The sequence below is a fragment of the Xenopus tropicalis genome, chromosome 2 (genome assembly GCF_000004195.4).
Source record: "Xenopus tropicalis strain Nigerian chromosome 2, UCB_Xtro_10.0, whole genome shotgun sequence".
Taxonomy (NCBI): Eukaryota; Metazoa; Chordata; class Amphibia; order Anura; family Pipidae; genus Xenopus; species Xenopus tropicalis.
In genome coordinates, this window is record NC_030678.2 from 12,300,378 (window position 1) to 12,308,767 (window position 8,390).

The window sequence follows — 8,390 nt, forward strand, 5'->3', positions numbered from 1 at the left end:
TTGCTAAGGTCCAATTTAACCTAGCAACCAGGCATTTGCTTGACAGAGAGGCAAGAATATAAGTAGAAGAGAAGTCATGCATAGAAACTGGAGATGCAAGTGTAGTTTGACCACTCTTGTCTCTTGTCCAACCATTTATTATATATATGGTTTGGGCACAACAAGGGGTTGTTCACCTTAAAAAAAATTACTTTTAGTATGATGTAGAGAGTGATATTCTGAGACAATCTGCAATTGGTCTTCATTTTTTATTATTTGTGGTTTTGGAATTATTTAGCTTTTTATTCAGTGGCTCTCCAGTTTGCTATTTCAGCAGCTATCTGGTTGCTAAGGTCCAATTTAACCTAGCAACCAGGCATTTGCTTGACAGAGAGGCAGGAATATAAGTAGAAGAGGTGCTTAATAGAACAAAAGTAACAATAACAATAGTATTGTAGCCAAAGAGCAAGTTATTGGCTGCCGGGGTCAGTGACCCCCATTTGAAAGCTGCAAAAAGAGTCAGAATTAATAAGAATTAATAAGAGAAGAGGTTAAACTGGATGGACTCTTTTGTTTTACCTATCTACTGTAACTGGTGCTTAACAACCAATCTACCCCCCCCCCCCCGTCGAAAAATGCATTTTTCCATTTTGACGTCCAAGGGTTGGGTTATTTAACCAGCTGACTGGCAAGCAGCATACTTAGGGGTTGAAATTATTTAATCGGACATTTTCCACTAAAGGAATGTAAATACTGATATGAAAGCAATCACTTTTATAACCTTGACTTTGCATTAAAACGTTTGTTGAAAGTGCCATTGTTCATTGCGTGATGCAGTAGCCACTTGGTTAGTACAATAGGGCCCGGCTGGGAAAATAGCCTTGTCTTGTTGTTTAATATAGTGTTAATACAGTTTGCCGGTGCTTGTAAAGTTTGGGCAACGACGGCCAATGGCGAATATATTTTCTGGCTGTAGGTCAGAATGATGATGCCCTCTGTGCCACCCACTATCTGCCAGTGACTCATTTGTGCAGTTGATTTGCCCATTGGAGGATATTAATTGTTGTAGTTTAGCCAATAAAAAGGCATAGGCTGAGCATTCTATGGGTCATTTACAACAAGGAAAATGGGGTGCAAAGTGAAAAAATGGGTGCAATCTGCCATGTTTCTGCTCTGTAGGGCAGGCAGTATGGCCATGGTTGGCTTATATCTATTGACTAGGCGCTATGGACCTCATGTTGGATTTTGGAGGCTGCCTAATAGCCAATCACAGCCCTTATTTGGCACCTCCATGAACTCAAGTCTTTTTACATTTGACTGTGGCTCACGAGTAAGAAAGGTTGGGGCCCCCTGATGTAATGGATGTTCCAGAGGAGGATCTAGCTGCTATCTGAACCTACTGAAATAATGATGCCTAGTACCTGAAGCTTATGGATCTCTTGGGAGGGATAACAAGTACCTTGGAGGTATGTATAGTAGCCATGTTGGCCCCCAATTGGAAAGCTCTGATCTAATCCATAGATTCTAATATCACAGTGGTCAGCACTTGTTTTCCTATCCCAATGGTCCAAACACCCTCCAAAGAGATGAACAAGATACTCTTATCCTACAGAGGTTCCCCTAAACATTTACATCACTGAAAGCTGCTAGACCTGTATGTGCCAGTGAGGACTCATGATGCTTTTGAAGATGTATTTAGCCATGTAATTAATGCTGTGCTGCAATAGTACATCATCTATACAATCTTATAGGCGTGATACGGCTAATGACGCCATTTATAGAGTAGCTTGGTTTTAGCACGTAACACTGTTTATGAAGGTACCGTACCCATCGCTTAATTGCTAGAACACTTTATTGCTATTTCAAAATTTAACCAAGAATAAGACACTGTCCTTGCCAAGGGAATGATATCAGAGGCTTTATTCCTGGAAGGTAAGTCTGGAACTAACATGAGTGTAATGACTAGCAGGAAAATCTGCCCATTCTATATATGGCAGATACTGTTCTGTAGTGGATGGGGGTTATAGGGTAGAGTGCAAAGCAGTGGACCCCTTATATAAGTTAGAAATGGAGGCTCTGGGGGAATGTAGTGAGAGATTATTCCTGGCAGGGTCAGACTGGGGGGGTGAAAGGCCCGCAGGAGCTGTCGCCTAGGGTCCCCGCGCCCCCGCCGGCTGCGTCACCCCTTATATAAGTTAGAAATGGAGGCTCTGGGGGCATGTAGTGAGAGATTATTCCTGGCAGGGTCGGACTGGGGGGTGAAAGGCCCGCAGGAGCTGTCGCCCAGGGGCCCCGACACACCCCCTACTCCCCCCAACAGGGGCCCCAGCCACTGCCCAACGTCTTTCCCTGATCGCGCGTAAGTGAAACGCGTCAGGGGAGGGACCACCTGCGGGCGGGGGGAGTCTGAGCCACCGGTGCCAATTAGGAATTAGGGCCGGGGCCCACTGGGTTTTTTTCCCAGTGTCCTGGCAGCCCAATCTGACCCTGATTCCTGGACTGGAAACAGCAAATAGATTAACCATTTAGGTACATATGTTCATGAACATGGCTCCAAACGTTCATCACATGAGTGTGTTCATTTCCTCAGCACCACCAAAATGGTGACCTTCAGTTGATGGCGGTGCTACAATAACAGGAAACCTAGACCATGAATTTTGGTAGAAGTCTGCAATTAAAAAATCAGACTCAGGCTAATAATTCATGGCCACAACAGTGAGTGCCAACTGTTGTTTAGGTTGTCTGGTAGACAGACGACTGGGTGGGGTTGGAACGGCAGTAATTAGTACTAATTAGTATAAATGACCAAGTTCTTTCAAAGGGACTCTCCACACAGCTATGCAACTTACACCTGGCCATTACTTCCAACTGTAGGGAAGAGATTTAAGGGTTCATTTATGGAGTGCTGGGTAGAGTGCGAAATGCAAAAGACAGAGATATTCACCATGTATCCCCTCTTCCCCATGGATATAGGGCTTCTTGCGTTTGTCAGCTCTGTAATTATGAAAGCATTTTGGTGCTATGTGCAAAGGACCTCCAGCCCCAAGGAGCCAATGCTTTCTATATGAGCAATAAGTGGTGCACTTCCATCTGGGGACACCATCAACGACCCCCTGAATCTTTACAGCTAGAACTGTTCTTTATGATAAATTCATGGCGGGTATGGATATCTTGGGCCTATGGATGTGGAAATATTCTGTATATAAAATTAAGGATTTATTAGAAGCACTTTTAGGTGATGAAGGTCTTTGGTCTCCTGAGTGATGGTGGGATGAATAAGTACTGTTTCCCACTGAGCTCATTTTGCTAATGTCCTTAGTAATGAGCAAATTTTTTTTTTACCAGACATGGATTCACAGCGAATTTCCACATTTCGCCACTGGCGAATTGTTTTAAAAAACTTCCGTAAAAATCTACAGTGGAAAAATTCATCAAAAAAAGTTGTGGTTGCGTCAAAATAGGCATGGTCACATCAGAAAAAGAATCCAAAAAAGTAATGCGACAAACGCGTTTCGCAGATTTTCCGCTGTTTTGCAAATTTTCCTGTCGTTTTGCAAATTTTGTGGGCACTGTTATTGAGGAAAGTTTTGTACAACCGCAAAATGTTTTGTATGGGCCATCTAGGCCCCGCCCAGGACGTGCTGAATGGAATGTTAATGTAGTTGTAATTAAAAATCTGATCTGTTAATCATATATTGCCTGCTCCGGCATAGAGGCGGGGCCAGTGTCGGACTGTCCCACCTGGATACCAGGAAAACTCCCAGTGGGCCCAGGGGTCCGTGGGCCCTCCTGCTCCTGACCATTTGGCCTGCTTCATGGTCATTCCCTATTTCTGAATGGGAACAAAGAGGAAAAATAGATGGAAGGCTAGATGCTAGCATGTAACTAAAAATAGGAGAAAACGGTGTTGAGGACGGAAAGGAGGAAAAATATTTTGGAAAGAGGGCCCATAGTCTATGGTTTACTGGTGGGCCCCTGGGGTTCCAGTCCGACACTGGGCAGGGGAAGCAATATATGATTGACAGATCAGATTTTGAACGTTTATGGATGATTTAATAATGCCATACGGAGTTGCACAGAAGCTTCAGATCCGCCCCAGTGCTCAAATCACTGAATGTTTTATGACCTACAGAAGCTCAGAGGGAACAAAAGTGATGCAGGGCAGTGGCTCCCTGTTAGTATGAGTACTGCTAAGATGGTTATCTACATTCACTGAGTCTAGACAGAGCCAAGGTACAAAGAAGGGTCTAAAAATTGGGTTTTAGCACTTCTTAAAGTGTTCAGGGATTACTGCCTGCGACTGTGTAACACAATTACCGCCATAAACCAGCGTGCCTAAACACTAGTCATTATCATGGGCACCAGAGACATTTGCCTTTCTGTTTTACCTCTTTCTGAGATCATTTTTTTTCCTAAGGATATTTTCTCTCTTTCTGTTCAGTCCAAAAAGGGCTGGAAGTGTAACAAGCATCTAATAAGCCCAGTCTGTGGGTATAGGGGGAGGAATCACTGGAAACATTTAGATGGTAAATAATAAAAACTGAATTAGTTTATTAGGACATGAAAAAATTGGCCTAACGCGTTTTATGCCACAACGTAAGTAAGTTAAGAGTAAGTGTTCCAACAGGCACGAAATGCGTGAGGTCAATAAACTAAATCTATTTTTATTCTTTCCAGTTTATTCAGTGATTCCTCCCCCTATCCTATTCATCTACCTTCAAATAACTGCCCGGTTGCTAGGGCTATTGGTGGGCCTGGCAAGCAGACAAAAATCAAGAACTGCAGCAAAATCATCAGTTGCAAAATTTCAGCTACATCAGTTGCAAAGATTTTAATTTTACAATCCAATGCAAAGGGTCATTTGTGAAGTGTTCCCAGGACCTTAATCCAGTACATTGTGCAGTAATGATTTTTGTGCCTGTTTAACAAAAAAATCCGCCAATGATGAAACACAGAAATTTGCCTTGAATCCATGCCTGGCGAAAAATTTTGCATTTCATTATTGTGCAGTTCCGTACGTGGAATTGGCAGGCAGTAAGGGCAGCAGCCAAGTGCAAGAAAAGTTAGGGGGGTGCCTGTGCCCCAATTTGTCTCTCCATCAGTACAGCACTGCCAAAAACAGCCAACGATATACCCACAGGGAAGGCACAGGTCCTTCAATTTCATTATGGAACACAAAAACCTACATCTGTAGGTCCCCAAACATTGGAACAGAGTACACTGTGCCCCAGTGTTTGTAATGACCCTTTATGAACAAATAGCTACAGATGCTGTGGCAAATACATACACATTTATGGGAAACATGTCTAGGAATCCTCAGCATAAGACAATCCCGAATTAGTCTCAATTCTCCATGTCCATAAAGTGTTGGATTAAATCTGCCTTGGGTGTTCCCCTTGGTCACCCACATCTCGCAACAGTTTTATCCTTTCTTGGGGCCTTCAGGAGCCCACTGGCCTACAAAACGCAAGTAAAGCTAATGGTTCAGGGTTCGATCTCATAGTTTAGGTTTGTTATAGATCCTCATACTCCTGAAGACCTGGATCTTCTGCTAGATTGTTTGGGGTTATCTCCCATTTTAGCATTTAATCCCTATTCCCATTCACTTTAAAGGGGATGTAAACCCTGCTGCACTGCATTGCTCCAACAAACTTTACTCAGTTGTTGCTGGACTGCAAATCCCAGAATAATGTAACATATAATGAAGGTTGAGGCATGTAGTCCACTTCATAAAACTTTTCTAAAATGTTTCCCCAAATCCCCGGGGCCAGCGGCTGCTTTAAAATGCAAGAAATCCTCCAATGAGAATCCCAACTGATGTGAGTAAATCCGGCTCCCTGTTCTCTGTTCCTACAATTGGAGTTGGGAGCAATAAGCACAGTTTCCCAGCACTGAACAAGTCTGTCCCTTTATCCCCATGTCTGATTCCTGTGCCATATAATGACGGGAAAATGCCATCATTATCTCTATATGTAAGGTACCAGCAAGGGGCCTGACACAGTGTTGGGAATCAGCATTCTCACTGGTCAATTATTTAGCATTTATAATGCAAGTTTTTAATCTTAAGAACCCTCATTGGTGAATTTCCTTGCATCTACAATTATGTTTTTTGGCAACTTCTATAGCAAAACTAGGGGGCGCAGTGGGACAGCGTTATGATTGGGTTTACAGCCCCTTTAATGGAAGGCAAAGGCTAGCATCTGTTGCCATTGGGAGGCAGTGTTTTTACATGTCAGACATTGTAGGTGCCATAAACCTTATTAGTAAGCTTGGGTTGGGTAGAATAGCCCTGAAGGCCATATTTAGGGCAGAGCAGAAAGGGACCTTCTGACATGTAATAGCACTTAAACATTAAAAACACTACAATTACAGCCTTTGGATGTCAGGGAGAGACTTTAGCTCAACTCCATCTGTAGTTACTTCTGTCCCACGACTGTTTTCCCATAAAGTTGCCTGGATAGAAATGCCTGTGTCATACTGTACAAACAACCAGGCCCAGATACTATAGACACAGACCCCATAGCTTGGCTATCTGAACTGCAAATAGAAACACATGTATAGTAAACAAGCAATGAGATTACATTATGAGAGCGCTTAGCAAGAATACTTCCATATGTTGTTAATAGAGATATAATAGAGTTAACAGAGATATTAACACTCACGTCAGCTTCGGGCTCTTTTGTTTATCAGCAATGCTGGCTTTGATTAGTAGGAATTACAGTACGGAGATAAGCAGCCCTCACTTTATGAAAAAGGCATCTGGGCAGGCAATCTTGTGTGTTGCTAACAGTGCGTGCCGATGGGGCCGATAAGATGTGCCCAAGGTGTTTACTTTCCAGGCTATCATATCTCCAAAATAAAGACTGATTGCCAAGCCGTTTTATGCTTCTCGGTTTTCCCTAAAAGCAAAAGTTTCTCTTATGCTCGAGCAAGAATATTCCCAAGAACTTTCTATCGGAAGCTACATAAACAAGGGGCAGTCAGTTAGAGCTTCCTTGGTGTACATGAATTTATATGAAGCAATTATGTTATGGGCCTAATCCAGGCAGTGTTGGACTGGCCAACTAGGCCTCAATAGGCCTCTGAACTCTCCTGACTCAACCCGGCAGCCATATACCTGAATTGTATATACCCAGAGCTTTATAACAGATAAAGAACGCCAATTTGAACCAGGTCTGCATTGGTAGAGGGTGGGTTAGGGCAGTGTTTTTCAACCTTTTTTGGGCAAAGGCACACTTGTTTCATGAAAAAAATCACGAGGCACACCACCATTAGAAAATGTTAAAAAATTTAACTCTGTGCCTATATTGACTATACATAAAGTAATTCTCTTGAATAGGAATCAAATAAACACAAAGAAAGTATTTTATAATTACTTTATTATATTATATATATATACACACACAAAAATTTTATATTATATATTTATTATTAATTGTTTTCTTACATGTCAGGCTGTCTTGGGGTGCGGCATCCAGGGGTGTCCCGGGATTGTCCTCCTGTGGGGAGTAGGGCGGCTGTGCATGGGCCTGGCCCCTGGTGGATCTGGTCTGTCGGGGCAGGGCCTGGGCAGTTGCTCCCCCCGGTCGGGTTGTGCCAGGGCACGATAGTGCTGCCTCTCCTCTCTGGTTGCTCCGCCCTCCTGGATCCGATGCCGGATGACGTCACAGGCAGTGACGATTTCCGGGCATCAGGGAGCCAGGAAGTGGAAGGTGTCCCAGAGGGGACCGGGGGAGTCTTGTCTGCACCTACGGCACACCAGGCAACATCTCGCGGCACACTAGTGTGCCGCGGAACAGCGGTTGAAAAACGCTGGGTTAGGGTAAGGGTTTTGTACATGGGTATGTTCTGCCTGCCCCCAGTGGCCTTGTAGGCCCAAGGTACCTAGTCCGACTGTGAATCCAGTAGTTGCCTGGTACCCAACTCCTTTTGCAGGTGAATTTCTGTTCAAATATTATGCAATCAGTATATATTACTTATATATGAATACATCCATTAGAGCAGGGGTCCCCAACCTTTCTTACTCGTGAGCCACAGTCAAATGCAAAAAGACTTGGAGAGCAACACAAGCAGCATAAAAGTTCATGGAGGAGCCAAATAAGGGCTAAGATTGGCTATTAGGGGCCTCTATGCACCCTATCAGCTTACAGGGGCTTTATTTGGTAGGAAATCTTGTTTTTATTCAACCAAAACTTGCCCCCAAGTCAGGAATTCAAAAATAACTCCCTGGTTTGGGGGCACTGGGAGCAACATCCAAGGGGTTGGGGAGCAACATGTTGCCCTGAGCCACTGGTTGGGGATCACTGCCTCAGAGTTTACCTCTTGTTTGGTAGCCCGGCTGAGGATTTGGTACTTGGTCAACTCTAAAAAGGATGAATTCAGTGTATTACTAAAAAGATCTTACTGCTAAC